Raw genomic sequence first — 17,283 nt, 5'->3', positions numbered from 1 at the left:
GCTTTGATGCCATGAGATGGGCCCAGGCGATCTCAGGCTACAGTCTCATGGTGGTAATGCCCAGAGAAGAAATGACAGGCTTTTAGGAACTATATTAATAAAATTTACATTATTATTACCTTAAAAGTAATATTTATATGAGCCTTTTAAAGTCACAAAGAGCCTTCACTTTCATCACCTCATCAAGTCTCATACTTAACTTTTGAGTCCATTTTATGGATGCATAAACTGAGGTTCAGAGCACAGTCATTTGGGGATTTGTTCAAGGTTATACCATGGAGATGACTAGAAATACCTTTGGTTTTCACCCCTGATTTCTTTGGGCTATGGGAACCTGAAACCAGAGAGGAAAACACAGATTACATAAGTTTCCAAACCCAGATTCTGTTTGCCCTTCCCCATTTTTAACCCAGAATGTGAACAGAAAGGTTTAATCACTCTAAGTCAGGTCATAAATTGTCACTGTGCTCCAGTGACATGTCATAGAACAATCAGACTTCACATCAGAGCAATGCTTAGGGCCCTGCCAAGGACCACTCAGCAGAACAAAAGGCTCATGGAAGCTAAATCTCAGAGAGGTCAAGAGACTTACTCAAGGTCATGTGGCTGGTAGGTGGTGCTCCCAGGGCTCATAATTACAAAGTTTAGTGCTTCTTTCCATGATGTTCCAGCGATATCCTGAGTGATCATATTAATTCTCAGCTATCTATGTTGCATTTGCAATGTGGATTCATTCCTACCTCCTCCTTAGCCTGTAGCTTTCCAAGGGCAGGACTGAGCTCTCCTCCTTCCTCTACATTTCCTCATAGCTTCCACTGGCTCCTCCCCTACATCAAAAAACCTTTCCTCATTGTGTCTTGGTGGAAATACAGAACAGCCTCGTGTATCTATGTCCAAACCACACCCTGCATGCATTGGGGAAGCATTTCCCATGGGGATATACACTGAGGCTGGTTCAGTGGATTGCCTCAAAGCACAAGGAGCCAGGATCCGGCCCCTGACATACAGGCTTCCCAATCTGAGGCATCCCCTGGCACCCACCCTCTTCATTACTGCACCTTCTCCCTACCTGCTCCCCTTGCAGGCATTCAGACCTCAGACTGCTTAAAGCAGTAGAGACCTATCATCTGGGTAGCCTCTGGAGGCCTCCTTGGAATGTCCCTCCTTCCAGTCTGCACCACCTGTGACCATCTCACCTATAAGCTGCCTGTGACCATGTTGCTTAGAGCTCCAAATACTTCCATGATGTCAGAGATCGATGACCCACTTTACAAATGGGGAGTGAGGCCCAGAGAGAATAAAGAGGTTAGAATAAGGCACCTGGTAAAGTAGCAGCAGAACATTCTGATGCTGTCTCACTTCTGCATGCTATCTTCATAGGGAGAAGGATTTGAGACCTGAGATGGGGTCACTTCCCCTCCAACATCTCTGGCCTCACCTTTCCCTGACACCCAGGGCTTTACCTTTGCACACCATTTAGACAAGCCCCGAGGAGCTTACTAAAACTCTGCTCATTTGGTTTGAACTGACCAAACTGATTTTAATCCAGAAACCCCAAAGCACTGCACCTGCGTCTCCTAATAAAGGCTCATGCCCCAGGTCTTATCACTCTCTCTGCCTGCACCTCTAGAGCCATGTGGCCCCTTAAGGCAGGCTTTGTACTTCCTCCAAGACCTGTGTGTGATCTGTTGTTGAACCCACCATCTAACACCCTGTGTCCTACTTAACAAATGTTAATTTAACAAAATTTTAACATAATCCAATTCCAAAATCCCACCATGATAGCTGGCTTTCTAGAAATACACTTGGCATAATTCATTTAGCCCAATTTCCCTAGGGGGAAAAAAGCCCGATATGAGGATTTAAATGTATGCTTTATTTAGAATATGCAATCCTAGTATAAGTGAAAAAATGGTAGATGGAAAAGAGGAGAACGAAAAGTTATTTAAGATTGTGTGATTCTATGCTGGCCTTTGTTTCATGAACTATAATGAAACATGATCAGTTATTCTGCATATTTGTGTATTTATTTTCATAGGATTTCTTCATATAGGATACAGGAAAAGGCACAATGTGAAGTAGTCCATAGGAAAGTAAGGTGAGAAGGAATTTAATTTCCTGTGTCCATTTATCCTGTATCCTGGTTTCCATTTGTCTAGCTGACTTTATAGGGAGTTAATTCCCTCTCAAGGGGGTTGTGCCATCCAACCCTTTGACAGCTGTTCGGACAACCAGATCCTATTTATGACATGGCAGCTCATCCAATTCTGAACATAATCAAGGGAGCCATAGACTCAACAAGTGACCATTGGGCTCATGGTAATAGCTAGTGAGAGGCCCAGTAATCCAGGACAAAACATCTGTCAGGACCATATAGCAGAATCTTAAGACCCCAAGTGTAATAAATTGGCTGTGGTAGCAGCTGAGACATAGAAAAATCTATAGAACTGGGAGGTGGGCAAGGCTGATGAAATATGAGGAGATACATAAGATGTGTCTAACATGACCGCTATAGGCTAGAGTGAGTCAGAAGGTTTTGTATAAATAGTAAAACATCCAGGGTCTTAACTGGGTAAGGGGCGGAAGTGGAGTAAAGAAGTAATTCAAGGTATAAGGACAGTGGGGTCCTAGAGGATTGTGGCAAGGAAATGCGGAATGTTTTCACCCAGAATTGTATCCAGCTCATCCTAGAATGGCAAAGCCCACAATGAGACATTACCAGGACCCCATCTACTAAGTTTCTAGTTATTCCAGCATGCTTGTAGCAAGCAGGAAGCTGACATGATGAGTATTTAATGGGACCCGTGCTTGCCTTTTAGCATTTGTAGATTTATGCAAATGTATTTCTTACATTCAGAGTTCAGACTCAAGAAATTTATAAACAATTTTGCATCTGAAGCTTCCTCTAAATGCTTGAGCATGAAGACTCAATTTAAGTAATCAGCACATTTGTAGAGAGAAGTCACAAATCAGTTACACTAGATGGAGCTGTGAATAGGGACTGAGCCCGGACACTCAGCTCAATCAGAGGATTCTGTTCTGGATGAAGGAGAAACAAAGGAAATGATTCCTCTGAATTTCCAGGGGCAGGTGTGCTGAGCCCAGTTTGCTGTCACTTCTGATCAGGAGATGGCAAGAGGCCACTCAGAGAAGCCAAACTGAAGAATTGGTCATGTTGAATGCTAATGGTATCGCAAGCAACTCATCTTATCCCAATAGAGTAAGAAATGCTCACCTGACCAATGCACTGGGAGCATCATGCCAGCCTTCAGGACATCAACTTCACTTTACCTGATCAAAATGTATGATCACAATCACATCAAATTTTCCTTGAGGCAGAGAATGATAACATCAAGCCAAAGTTCCCTGTACATGTATATGTTTTCATGTCTACACGCAGGTGCACCTGCATACCCCAGGCTTGCTCTAGGAGTTAGTCTTCTTTTTTGCCACTCTCAATTTTGCCACTGTATTCCTTTAGATGACTCCTGTTGGCTCTACATGTCCATTGATGCATCAATTTATTTTCCTTCACTCTGCTCTTGTGTGAATTCAGTCTTCAATGCTAAGTGTTTATCACACATATTTATCAATGTGCAAAATAGTTCAAGAGAGTGGAGCAAGAGAGGGAACTCAAGGTAGAGATGACTTCTCATCTTGCTTCCTCTATAAACCTTTTTCTAAAGCAATCTCGCCATGTAGAACTGGCCTCTGCATTCTATACACATTTGTATATTCCTTTAGGATAGCCTTATACTGTACTTTTTCGCTTCCTTGTTGCCCTGAACTAGTCTTAGGTATGACAGCTTATGAATCTCCTTATCCCTAGAACTATGTTCAGTATCTGGTGAGAAGCTTTGTAAACATTGGCTGAATTATGAATAAATGAGGCTTTGATTCAACCTAAACCAATAACTCTCATTGAAGTAGTAATAAAAATTATGAATTAATAAGTCAATTGTATTTTTAAAATAAGTTAGAAAATAACCTTTTTTTCCGTTGGTAGATCAATTACAGAGAATTAGGCTATCAAAGAAGGATGTTATTGCTCCTTGGTATGTACAAAAAGGAGTTGAAAACTTAAGTCTACACAAAAAGCTACACATGAATGCTTATAGCAGCTTTATTCATGATTGTCAAAACTTGGAAGCAACCAACATGCCTTCAGTAGATGAGTGGGTAAATATACTGCAGTTCATCTGCACAATGGAATATTATTCAGTGTTAAAAAGATATTAGCTATCAAGCCACAAAAAGATATGGAAGAAACTTAAATGAATATTATTAAATGAAAGAAGTTAATCTGAAAAGGCTCTTTACTATATGATTGTAGTTAGGTGGCACTTGTTTTACAGATAAGGAAACCAACTTAGAAAGGTTAAGTAACTTATCCAAGATATACATTTAGTATCCAGCTATGCTCCGACACCAGATTTCCTGCTCTGAACTATCCTAACTTTTGGTCTTTCAGTGCAAATTTCTCTCTATAGGACCCTACACGAGGCTACCCAAATATCAGACATCCTGCTGGCAGCATTGTATTAGCTAAAGAGATCCCAAGAGGGATCAGTCATGGAGTTCTGAGAGCCTTTATTCCAGGGCTTGTTTGATGGGCTTGGTAAACATCAGTATATCAGTATGCTCAGCATAATTTCATGATAAGCAGAAACAGGTTTCTCCAAAACAGGATACTGCAACTCCACCCACACATGGACTCACATATTTGTTTATTGTCTAGGTTTCTTACTAGAATATAAACTCTACAATCATCTTGATTCTCAATGGATAGATCTAGCATATAGTAGCTTACCAATGAATGGATGAATGAATGAATAAATGTATGAATGAATAAAATGAACAAATAAATGGAAAAATACATGGACATATTGCTTTATCACTTATACTATCAAATCTGCCAAATGTTGTTATCCACATTTTATAGACAAGAAAGGAGACCTAGAGAGATTAGTGATGTGCTAAGATCACAGTTAATGTTATGGCCTAAAAAAAAAATTCCACTTGACTTTCAGGGAAGCAGTAGAGAGAGCCATTGCAGAGTTAGAATTTCATCAAGGTCTTGCAATTCCAGATCTAAAACAGAGTGTGGAAAGCAAATGCTGACAAACTCTTGGGGAGAAAATCAAGAATAAAATAGAAAAGAAAGTAATCATAAGTAAAAAAATCCACAAGAGAAAAAAATAAAAACCAGGCTTGCAAATTGCTACAAAAGTGTTGCTAGAGCCTAAACTAGGAAGTTCTGGTGTTTTATAGAGCAGAGATACAAGTGACATTGAGGCAAGTTGGCAGCTCAGAGATGGCCTTCACTCTGGCCTCAGGACACTCAGGAAGGCCCCGGCAGCCTGACAGATCTGGACCCTACCTGCTCCCCTGCCTACTGCCTTTGCAGATACCTGCATATTTCTAAACAGTCCCCTATTTGGTACCTCTAAAGAATGAAATTCAGCCAAAAATTGGCATCTGAGATAAGGGCCCCCAGATAACACAAAGATTCCTGAGGTTATAGCTCCCAATCTCTCCTCCTCAGTATAAATTTCTTATGGGTCTTCTAAAGGACAAGGTTCTTGTCCATTTGGATTACCACTGGATAGTTCATCAATGCAGCCAGCAAAGTGCTTAACATATAATAGCACCCAGCAAAACTTGGTGAAAGAATGGCAAAGGCCTCTCATTTTATTTATTTATTTTTTAATTTAGTAAGAACATTCAATAGGAAATCTCTCTTAACCAATTTTTTAAATATGCCATACAAGATTAACCATAGCCACTATGTTGTAAAGCAGAGTTCTAGAATTTATTCAGCTTGTATAACTTTAACCTTATACTTGTTGATAAGCAACTCTTCATTAGTAACTCCCCAGCCCTAGACAACCACCATTCTACTCTGTTTCTATGAGTTTGACTATTTTAGATACCGCATGTAAGTGGAATCATGCATTCTGTGATCACTTTATTTCACTTAGCGTAATATTCTCCAAGTTCATTCATGTTGTTTCGAATGGCAGGACTTTCTTCCTTTTCAAGGCTAACTAATATTCCATTGTATGTATATACCACATATTCTTTATCCATTCATCCATTGATGGACAGTTAGATTGTTTCCACATCTTGGCTACTGTGAATAATGCTGCAATGCTCATGGGAATGCAAACATACCCTAATTTCAATTATTTTAGATAAATTTATTTAGATAAATATCCAGAAATGGGATTGCAGGATCATATGGCAGTTCTATTTTTAATTTTTTGAGGAACCTCCATACTATTTCTACAGCCTCAGCATCATTTTACATTCTGACCAGCAAGGCTCCAATTTTTCCACATCCTCGGAAACACTTGTTATCTTTGTTTTTTTTTTTTTTGATAATAACCTTCTTAACAGGCATGAGGTGATATTGCATTGTGATTTTGATTTGCATTTCCCTGATAACTAGTGACATTACATGCTTTTTTCGAATGCTTATTGGCCATTTGTGTATCTTCTTAGGAGCAATGTCTATTCAAGTTTTTACCAATTTTTTAATTGGGTTATTTGTTTTTTGCTATGAGATTTGAAAATAAGAACAAGAGAGGTCGAATGCCTTGCTCAAGGTCACACAGTTTGGTAGGCATAGCTGGGAAAAACCTGAGTATATTGCCATTTATATCAGGCTGGCTCTAGGCTCAGTCAGTTTGCCAGACTCAGCCAGTCTGCCAGATTTTTGAGATTACAAAGAAAACTCTTCTAAGTCCTTCTTTCACTCAGTGGCAGAGCTGCAGGAAGCCACTCCTGAAAAATAAAATAAATATGCTGGAGGGCAGAGATATTTCAATAAAAACATGTTTACCTCTTAATACCTTCTGCAGTCCAAATGCTGGAAACGCTTTGCTAAGCAGTTGCAAGCCAGCAGCATACAGAATTAGTTATAGGCCTTTTTCTTAGGTATCTAACACTTTCCTGTGAGGACATAGAGGTGCTCACAGGAAAGTGATAGGGGCATAAAGAAAAGGAGATAAGCTTTGATTGGAGGGATCTGCTAGGGTGACCAACCTTTCTTGCTAGTCCAGGACTATTCTGGTTTCAGCACTGAAAATTCTACATTCTGGGAAACCTCGCACCAGGATGCAAAAGTCCTGATTTTGGGAAATGGATACAGAAATTTGGGGAAAAGGTACAAAACTCATACAGTAGCCCTCCAAAATAGGGTTAGAAGCAAAACTGTTTTTAGTGTCACATGGCTATGGCACAGATTAGCTGTTTTTACATAGTCACTGTGTTTTTGCCATTGATGTTGGCAGCCATAATCTGTAGTCCACATAACGTCACATGCATTGTTGCATCCCTTGAAGCGATGTATCTCATCATGTAATTATGGTGTAATGGTGAGCACTAATAGACCACTCGTGACATTGCCTTTGGATTAATTGTTATGCTTTGTGTACTAACTTAATTTTTAACATGATGAATATTGTGATCATGTTTCCTAAGAGTTCAGATAAGGAAAATGAGAATGATTACAGTATCAACACTGATATGACCCAGTTATCACTGAAAAACAAGGCTAAAGGATATGTAACTTTAATAACAGATGAACAGACACATGAAACTTGATTAGGGAGGTAAATAACCAAGAGAGCACCCTGCACAATATTCAGAAAATGATTAGGGATTGGGTAAGTCCAGGCTGAGAAAGGGAACGTACGTCTAAGTCAATTAAAAGCTCTCATTTCCCAAAATGATATGAAAGATCAGTCTTCAGTAGTGGTGGCAGAATTAGTTTGGACCTATGGCAAGAACAAATATGCATTATCATTCTCTTGTATTCTTCTCTTTATTGCTCTATGAAACTGAGTAGAGATATTTCCTCACTTAGAAGTTGCAACTAAAGTGCCCTGTGGGAGAACAAAAGGGAAATTTTGATGACAGGTGTGTCAGTCCTTACAATTTAGAGTTGTTTCTGTCAGATCTTAGCAACAACCATGCTTTGCACAGCATATCAAGTGATACTTTAAATCACATCAAGTAAACAACGGTCCCCAAACTCTCAGGTACTTTGATTTGAAAAAAATAAAACTTGAAATAATCTTGATTTCTATGAAGATTTTAATAAAACAAAGAAGACATTTAAAAATTATTGATATCTTGTCTAAACATAAACTTGACTTCGCTCATATAACTGAATATTCGCAGATAGTATAACTGTAAATTTTGGCAAATTCAGTTCAGTCAGTAAACTTACCAAAGAAAATGAATAGAGCTTACCTACTGAATGTCCTGTATATGCTGTATGCAGCACTGCTTCAGCGAATAGTTTGCTATCCTCTGAGATTGTATCACTTTTCAGTTTCTCATTAACCTACAGAAGCAGTCCAAATGCTGGAAACACTTACTACACCTGCAAGTTGTATTACCGAGATTTCTGATGATGGAAATAATTGAGATCGTTTCCTTAGACATAGGCTTACCAGACACCTGACATTGCTGTGAAAGTGTTGGCCTGCCATCATCTCATATTTTCAAAGTGTGGAACCAAAAGAATATCCTTGTCTAATTTGGAAATACATTGGGGAAGAGAATGGAGAAATAGATTACAGTAAAATTTAAATGTTTATGCTCTTTCTTTAAAACTGGTATTCTTCAAAGAGATTCTAGGAGTCAAGGAAAAGATGAACAGACTCTATCTAAGTTGTTGGACGATTCATGTGGATTTCAACAAAAAATCACCAAGTGAAAAATAGCTCACCATTGGATTATAAGATTGCTTTCTTACTCAAAATAATGTCATTAGATGAAGTGTTAAAGAAGTACAAATTAGTAGTTGATAGATGGTCACCGGGGGATGAGGAGCACGGTATAGAGAATGCAATTAGCATTAATGTAATGGCTAGGTGAAGAGCCAGAAGAAAGAAAGAGCAATTATTGGGATTGTTTTATAAACAATATAAATGGCCAACCAAAGTACTGTATACTTGAAACTAATAAAATAAAATTAAAAAATAATAATTAATAATAATAATAATATCACCAGAAAAGGATAGCCAACTTAACCAGAATGTTCTCAATTTCTTTACTAAAACTGTAATTTGTTTTAAATCCAACTTTGATTTCACCAATTTTACTTATTTAAAACCATTTCCCCTGAGAAAGATAGATTTAACTTTTGATGGCATTCAGTGTGCCTTTAAGTGTTTAAAAATAGATACTACAGATAGGGATAGCCTATATGATAAATTTAGGATGTAGAGGACCTAATTGACCAAAACAAGCTTACAAGTCCAAAGTGAATAGACATTTTTGAGAGCTAGAAAGTAATTCCAACAAGTATAAAAACTTGCTGTTGTTGATAGATAAAATCTAAGAATTCCATGCTTTTGTTGAGATAACATTTAGCTTTCGGTCATTACATTGGACTGATAAGAGTAAATCTGCAGGTAGGTCAAAGTGAATTTTATGTGTGACTGTATTTAGCCTTCTCATTTCATGAAAGAAAACTGTTCTAAAGACTTCAGGTAGTTCATAAAAATACCAAAAAAAAAAACAAAAAAGAAAAGGCAAAAATATACTACTATATAATGGGAAGGAAAGAAAAAAACATACTTTTAAATATTATTTTAAATATTATTTTTTAAAAATACTCAATATGACCTATATTTAATGTCTATTTAATTAGTCCTACTGTATTTATGTTCTCTTTTTAAAAGACTTCACATTTATATATCTTAATACATAATAATATAGCCTATAAAATATAAATATCCAATAAAAAGTTATAAAAACTTTATATCAGAGAACAAAAAATATATAAAAATGTTATTAATCTTAGCATTGTCTTGTTTAAATAACAGCATTTATAGGAACAGAAAATCAAATAGTATAGAATATATAATTTCATATAAACACACTTTCCATAATGTTTCTGACAAAAGTAGTATGTAATACATGTAGTGCTAGTGAAGTTTCCAGGAGTGGGCAATAAATGAATGTCAGTTTTGGGTTCTGTCTAGAAACAAATATGAGAAACACAACCCTGGAAGCCATGATGCTCATATGAGAATTGCACCTGTAACTTGTATCAGGTAACTGTTAAAGAAGCATCGTTAATAATGCCCTAGAGAACGATTAAGACCCATGATGATATCTTTTAGTCCAGGGATGATTTATCATCCCCAGAGCTTATATGCTCAGATGTATCATTTTTTAGACTAATAAACTGTGCTGCCTGGGGTGGAAGGGGCCAAATAAAACCTATCATGTATATTATTATTACTATATATTATGCTATGATGGCTTATTCTTGTCTAGTTTGGCTGTGTCTCAAGTTTGCTCTCTAAAAATTCATCACTTTGCTTTTCTCAGGGAAGGAGGGAGCCCTGTAATCACAGAATTGTCTAAGTGCTAGCCCTCCTGAGCCTGGAGTTCCTCGTGTTCCTCTTTTTCTGCATCCAAGTCCACATCTCTCTGGGATCAGACCCATGCTCTTGACCTTCAGTTTTCCCCCAAACCATGTAGACCACTCTGGTTTGAACAGGGCATGGGCTCAGCTCAGAGGCTGATGCTAACTTACCTATTGCAGGGGCTTGGCTAACTTTTCCCTTTGCTTCTGGAAAGAATCCACTGAAATAAACAATTTTTTTGACTGCCCCAGGGTCTGAGGCTCAGGGGTCTGCTCTAGCCTGTCTGTGGACATAAAGAAAAAGGGAATCTGGGAAGCAGCCAGATCTCTTGTGCACTCAGTTAGGAGATGGCGGGGGGGATAGGCTGTAAACCCTTAGAGGCAAAACTATCTGAATCAGAGGCACTTCAATGACAGCTATAGCCATCAGGGAAGGGTGGATTGAAGTGGGCCAGGGGCTATCCCTGAGCCCTTGTTTGTTGGCATCTTCTGTTTCAAAATTCTCAGATATAAGGACTGTCTTTGGGGCACACTTCAGGGAAGAATTAGGAGGGGTCTTGTATTGGGGAAGAGGTGGGAGGATTCTTTACACTGTACTGGGCTTCGGGAACATTAGAAATTACTTTGAATAAGATGAAGGGAGGCCCTAGGGAGGAATATCTACCAGTCCATGACTGTAAGCATTATGAACTTGCTGTGCCTAGCAAGGACCAGAGAATCTGGTTCCATTTCTATAACACTTAGGATTCAATCTTAGGATTTGGTAATGGCACTTGTCTGCTTTTAGTGCTCCAAAAGGACTGAGGGAGTCTGGTGAGTCACTTAACAAGTGACTCTAAGGTAGTCAGAGAATTTAGTTCATATCCTGGCCTCTGTTGTTTTGGAAATGATGCCTCCTTCTGTCCTTTCTCCAAGCACATCAGGAAATATACTCTCTTCATGACTCACATCTGCAGATGCTCTTGGACAACAAGCTTGAAGATTAAGATGCTACAGGCCTCCACATGCCTAGTTGTAGGCATTTCCTATGGTTTTTGTCATATGGAGAGAAAGAAACTTGTTGGAGAACAGTGTGAGGATGTGGGGAAAAGAAGTGCTTGTTAGATGTCTGCCTCCAGGAAGACACTGAGTGGCCCACACCTGAGAATATTGGGACAGAAGATTCCAACCAACAACGGCTCTCTGGAGATAAGCTCTCGGAGTGGTGTTTAAGAGGATGGGAATCATATCAGGTGAGTCAGAGCAAAGATGGAGTAAAGAGTGCTGACGTTAATAAAGGTTACAGCGTACTGAATCAGTGGGGTCCATATGGTCTACCTTAGGGATAGATTGCTATCCTGAAAGTGTGTGGTGTCAGGTAACAGCATCTGCATCTTGCTTCTACATTGACACTGAGAAGCAGGAAAAGAATGCGAGGCTGGGGCCACACTGTCCCTCTCCTTCTCTGGGCAATCTACAGATCATCATTATCATGAATACTGCTGTTTTCTACTTTGAAATCACAGAATTCTATACTCTTTCTTTGTATTTATTTTTTAAAAGAGGTAATATAAACTTTATTGTTTCATCTTTTTAAAAGTCAAATAAAGGCTTTCTATTTGTGATTCTCAGTAGACCTCTGCTTAAGACAGATGCAAAATCTCAGACCTACAGGCTCAAGTGAGCTTTATCAGATGGGATTCCACTTCTGAAGGCCAGCATTGCTCTCTAGATCAGCCTACGGACACCAGATATGGGAAAGATGACCACTGATGAAGGAGTGTTTGGAGACTCTCTCTCCAACAGATGTCCTACACTTCCTTAATATTTCTCTCCAAGACCACTGGATCACAGTGTTTGGCGCTTTAGCCTAGAACCTTCTACAGAGGTCCCCAAACCTGGGCCACAGATCAGTAATAATTAGTGGTATGTCTGCCCAAGCAAAGCTTCATCTGTATTTGCAGCTGCTCCCTAGCACTAGTATTACCACCTCGGCTCCACGTCAGATCATCAAGCATTAGATTCTGATAAGAACACCAGTTCCTGGTGCCAAAAAGGTTGGGGACTGCACCCAGGGAGGTTTTCATGAGAGTTTTGAGCAGAACTCCTAGTTTCCACCCTGACTCATGTTCTGCCTAACATATTTCCCTAGAAATAGGAGAAGCACAAACCATCCCAGATTGCCCAGGACTGAGGGATTTCCAGAATGTGGGAATTTCAGTGCTAAATATGGAAAAGTCCTGGGTAAATCAAGACAAGTTGTTTACCCTGTGAAGGACAGTGCTTTAATCCTTCCTGAGAGTAAATGTGTTCCTACTATAAATGCCTCCTTCTGCAAACAGCATTGATTTAGTAAGATGGGAAGAGGAACAGGGAAAACAGGAGTCAGCTTTTTAAAATAGCTCATTGATTTGGCCCTCCATTTTGAACATCTCTGATTTTATTTCTCATAGCTGCCACTATCACTAGAAGCACACTACAAATGCACTAATGAGTCTGGATGAGGAGAGGACCAGGACCAGGACAGGCACTCCAGGGAATGAAGCTAGAGCTGGTGTATGAACAATTCAAAATACCTTGAGCTGCTATGCAAAGAAGGTGATTGCAGTCCTACATCACTTCCGGAGATGGTAGGAGAGAAGAAAGAGAAAAAAATAACTAATATTAGTGAGAAGGGTTTGAATTAGACCTAGATTTAGCATGTGGGTTTTTTGTTTTTTGTTTGTTTCCTTAAGAAAGAATCCACAGCTTCATGTTTTTTTTTTCTATTTTATGATTTTTTTAATTGAGCTGTACATATTTAATGTGCACATCTTGATGAATTTTAAGATAATCGTATACCTGTAAAACCATAACCATCACCACATAAAATGCCATAAAGTCAACTTTCATTTCTAAAAGTTCTAATTTCCTCCTCGTCTTTTTTTTTTGATAAAAACATTTAACAAAAGATCTATCCCTTAACAAATTTTAAGTATACAATACAGTATTGTTAACTATATGCATGATGCTATAAAGTAGATCTCCAGAACATATTCATCTTGCTTAACTGCAACTATGTAGTCTTTGACCAACACTTCCTCAGTTACTTCTTCCCATTTTATTCTCTGCTTCTATAAGTTTGACCATTTTTAATTCCCGATACAACTGGGATCATGTAGCATTTGTTCTTCTGTGTCTGATTTATTATACTTAGCAAGTTCATCCGTGTTGTTACAAATGGCAGAATTCTCTTTTTTATTAAGGCTGATGAATATTCCTTTGTATGTATATATACCACATTTTCTTTATTCATTCAGCAGCCAATGGACACTTAGCCTGTTTCCATATCATGGCTATTTTGAAAAATGCTGCAATGAACATGGGAGTGCAGATATCTCTTCGAGCTTTCAACAATATTTAAGAGAAACGTGCAACCCTAGATTGGCTTCACTCAAGTTAATGCATGTGAATAGTTAAAGTGAAACTGTGTGTTTCTACAGCCTTCCATTAATCCATTCCATTAATCCATCCTAAGGTTAAGATTTAGGGCACTTTCCTGCTTTCTCTTCTTGAACAATGTTCACTTGGCTTTCTTCTTTTTCAGGTGGTAAACTCCTAGAGGGCAGGGACATGGCTTATTATTCATCTCTGTGTCCCTGGGTCCAAGCAGGTGTTCTATGTCTGTTGACTGAATGAATGGATGAGACATTATGACACAGAATTAGGACAGTCTTCATGGTTCCCCAGCCATGCCTGCTGAGGGTTCATATTGAGCCATCAACAGCAAGGCCAACGCCTCTCTAATCCTGCTGCTCACTGCAGTCAGTTGAACCCAGTGACCACGCTTCTCTCCCACCAGGTAACTGTCTTTCAAAGACAATAACTCAGTGAGTGTCTCTGAGCACTCATGTAAAGCAACTCTTTCTAGGAGGATCAATTAACAAATACTATTGAAACTCTTCTATGTGCCGGTACTCTGAGCTCGTGCAGAATCCCAGTCCATTGGGAACTGCCCATACCATGTGTGACAGGGAGCCTTCCAGAACCTGCCTGCCTCACATTGCCTCCCACAATCACCACCCACCCTGTAGTGATGGTCATAATGCTGCTCATTTTCCTATTGAACCTATTGGTGTTCACCATTTGCATAATTCCTCTGGTTGGGCAACATGCAGACAGTCTCTATAGGAAGCCCTGCTAAGAGAATGGGGGAGCTAGTGGAGGAGATTGGGACATGTGAGACCCCACTCCTCCAGACCCTTCTCAAGACCACACCATAGCTATATCAATGGTGGTCTCTTTGCAAGGCTTAGGAGTTCACACCTGGGAGATAAAGTAACACTGGGAGAAACCACCTATGCTTACTGTACATGCTCAGGGCCAACCTTGCCAAGGAGAAGAGGGAGAGAGAGGTTCCAAGAGAAGAGCTGAAACCATGGCTTCCTGGAGCAGTGAAAGGAAGAGAACACAAGTCCCATTGCACCAAACAGAGGGATAAAAGGCTGCAAGAAAAGGCAAGGCTTGACTTTGTCTTTCTTAGAAAAAAAGGGATTCAATCAGGGACTCCTTAGAAAGAGCAGATATCCACAGAAAGGACACAAAGGTCCTCTCTAGGGATCCCCCACCCACACACACATTTACCTCAAAGTACAGACATGGGCATAAAACACCTTGTGTTATCATTGCTGTGTGGCAGAGTATCATACCTGAATGGATTTATCTCCTTATCGAAGACATAAAACTCAAAGTATGTGGAGCATGATAAGAGGAAGAAACCAAAGCTGAGGGAGAGCTGGGCTCACACACATACATGTAGCCCTGTCAGCTGGTGTTCTTATAGTGGAGGTGAAATCCTCACTTCCTTCTAAGACTTTCCATGAGCAGCCATACAGCAGCCACAATCCAAGCCAAGAAGGCCATCAGCCCACTGCAGTCATGAACTGAACATTTGTTCAGCTGAAAACTTTTCTATACTGCACTCAGTTATTTGTATATATTTATTGACACCTTCTTTGTGCCAAGCACTGTGATAAACACAGGACATACAGCAGTGAGACAAGGCTGTGGGAAAATGCTGGAGATGGGCCAGGAATTCCCCTCTGTCCTAGAAGTTGAGGTATTTCTGGTTACAATACTGAGAGAATACCTGTGTGGCTAAACTGCGGTGGGAAGATTGATGAAGGATGAAGTTGCAGTGGTAGGTGAGGTCCAAGGCATATAGGGTTTGGAGGTTTATGGTAAAAAAAAAAAATTGTCTTTATTTTAAGTGAACCAGGAATCAATTAAATAATTCAAGCAAAGAAGAAGTAGAATCAATGAGTATGTCAAATAGGCAGATCTGATGGAAAAATGAAGACGAAATTAATGATCAGAGGGCTACTGAATGTGCATGTGATTAGAAATTGGAAACCCGTTTGACAAATTGGAGGAGAGGAGAATGTACGTGAGATGGGTGGTGACCTCGCTGCCTCTAAGGTCTCCTCTGTGTAGTAAATCTCAGGGGTCAAGGCAGGAATAATCCTAAGTCAGACCAGGTGATGTAATCAGATTCTGCCACTTGTGGGTGTGTAATGCTGAGCAAGTTACTTCGTATCTCTAAGCTTCAAGTGATCATTGTTGTTGCTACTATTGTTTTCATTTTAATATATAAACTACTGATAATACCTACAACATAAGTGTGTTGTGATAATTTAACCAGATGATATACATAAATTGCTTAGAACAGTGTCTGACACTTAGTAAGGGTTAAAAATGCAGCTATGTTGCTATTAGTGACACACAATCAGGTGCAATTTTGGAGCATCATGCTGTACAACATGGGCATTAGTACATTGCCTACAAGTAATGCCCTCTTTGATTAAGCATAATACGCATCCGTTTTCATATCTGAGAAATGAGATTAAGGTAATGCCACTTCAAGGGTTTAGTAGTAACCACATAACAGACGGTCTGCCTGATGCCAGTTGACCAGTAAGAAAGTAGTGGAACTCCAGGAAGGCCAGGAAAGAATATGATCCCAAAACAGGTCAGAGGTTGAATCACAGGGAAGTGTCACTGGATCTCATGTGCTGAGGACAGGAAAACTTCAAGGTCATGGCAAGTCAAGTGTATGTTGCTTTCTTTTACTCTTCCCTTTGGGTGTGCAGGGCTGCTGTTGTACTTGTAGCCAAGGCTTACAGGGCTTGCTTTAGTCTGAGTTTAATCCAGCATTCTTAGTATTAGAGCTCAAATCTCCATACTATTAGGGTAAGTGAGAGGTGAGGGGCAGGTTTCTGAACATTCCTTAAATGAAATAATTGAGTGAGCATGTGAGTGGGAAGAAGGAACAAGAAGAGATTCAGTAGAAAAATATTAAGTGTTCTCATGGATTGAAATAAGACAACAAGGTAGGTTTGCTTAATAAGTTAGAAAAATTTTATACGAATGTGCAAATGACCTCAAAGAAGAGTAAAACCTGTTTGCAGCCTCCACACACCCCATAAAAACACTTTCAAAGGGCAATAATTGCCTAGCAATAAAAGATGAAGTTGAAACATGATTGTGCCCCTGCTTTATGACATTTTCTTTCTCCTCTAAGTAAAATAAATAAATAAATCATCACTTTCTCTAAGCTCAAGAAAATTCAGAACAAGAATGCATTTGAAAATAACTTACAAAAGGCAGATTCAAAATTCCTTTGCCAGATTAACATGTAAAAAGCTTGGAAGCCATTACAACTACCTTCACAACAAGAAAATGCTGAACAAACTAAAAAAACAACTCTTTTTAGAAATATCAGAGAATTGTAGTCAGAGGCAAAAGGCTGCCCTGATAACTGGAGAGAAAGGCAGATGCAGAGAATCACAACTCTCCAGGAGCAGAAGCCAAGTTGGAGCCAACACTATGAGGAACACTTAAATGACAATTGATGAATTGCTGGAAACTCAGTATGA

Source organism: Pteropus medius, unplaced genomic scaffold, assembly GCF_902729225.1.
Source record: "Pteropus medius unplaced genomic scaffold, Ma_sr-lr_union100, whole genome shotgun sequence".
Classification (NCBI taxonomy): domain Eukaryota; kingdom Metazoa; phylum Chordata; class Mammalia; order Chiroptera; family Pteropodidae; genus Pteropus; species Pteropus medius.
This window is presented reverse-complemented; position numbering follows the sequence as displayed.